This window comes from Hyalella azteca, unplaced genomic scaffold (assembly GCF_000764305.2).
Source record: "Hyalella azteca isolate HAZT.00-mixed unplaced genomic scaffold, Hazt_2.0.2 contig8635, whole genome shotgun sequence".
Lineage (NCBI taxonomy): Eukaryota > Metazoa > Arthropoda > Malacostraca > Amphipoda > Hyalellidae > Hyalella > Hyalella azteca.
In genome coordinates this window covers 5345-6680 of record NW_025938722.1, presented here as the reverse complement: position 1 = coordinate 6680, position 1336 = coordinate 5345, and positions in this window count along the sequence as shown.

Here is a 1336-nt window from a genome sequence, read left to right as displayed (position 1 = left end):
TCATCTTGGTAAGCGCGACAAATATGTGATACATTATAGTAATTTAAGACTGTATGTGGATACAGTTCTGAATTCGAAGTTAATCTAATAAAGCCCAAACATTAATTGAGGAAATTAGTTTATACAGAGAATTTCAAAAAAATTAAAATATTTCCGGGAAAACGAATATCATTTGCATGCAAAATCAACAGCTAATGTTTGATAAACTAATATTTGATCTATTTTGGATGAGCATACTAGATATAAGCAAAATATCTAGTTTCTAGCTTTCATTACAACTTTATCTGAGACAAATATGGTGATAGAGCAAAGCTCATTTTCACCGACAATTACTAACTCTGCTATCACACCCAAACCGGTGACATGTGACCTATATGAGGGACCTATTAATCAGGACTTATTTGATGCATCAAATTATTCTAATGATTATTTCCTATATTCAAATCGCAACAGAAAATGTAATCGTAAAACGCAGGATGAAGCTGGAGGACTGCCCTTGAAGAATTTGTTGGTCTTTGGGCAAAGCTGTATTGTTACCGAACAAAATGTTCTGTAGCTAAAATAGCTAAAGATATATAGAGAAATATCCTTGAAAGGAATACAATTATAAATGAATGCATGAGGGCATTGAATAATGAGACTATTATATAAAACAATGCATAGTATCCAGAGCGAAAACTATGATTTGTGTATTGAGGAGATAAATAAGATTGCACTGAATGGCGCCGATGATAAAAGGCATATATTAGCCTACGGTAATAATACGCTGGCTTTGAACCACTGTTTCATTGAATTAACTTAGTTGTTTTTGACATGTTAATTCAATGTTAGATTCCATTCCGACCTCTTCTTCAGTAAACTGATCGATATTCTCCCAATTTATTTATAATCTCGGGTTATGAAAATGAGAGCTAATGTACCATACCAAATAATTGATAAGCATAAGATTGCCAATTCACTCTACTTAAAGTACATACGTTTAGGTTTATTAAAGTTATTTCATCCAGTCAAGTGCGATGAGCCGCCCTTTGAAAATATTCGAAAATATAGAGTGATTCATGATGGAAGTAAATTTAAGTTAATAGATGGTACGTAGCTCATTTACACGCTATAGCCCTTCGAGGCCGCTGGTGAGGAAAAAACATGTTTGATTAAATTTCTAATGAAAATGCTAGACAAAATAACAAATATCCGAAGAGAGGTGATGTTAAATTCTGGAAATATTAATCAGTTAATCAGTTAATCTGGAAATACATTAATCAGTTAATTCAAGTTAATGTATTAGAACAAACATTGAAAAGGATTTTAGAAATGAAACGTTATGAAGTGCTCAATA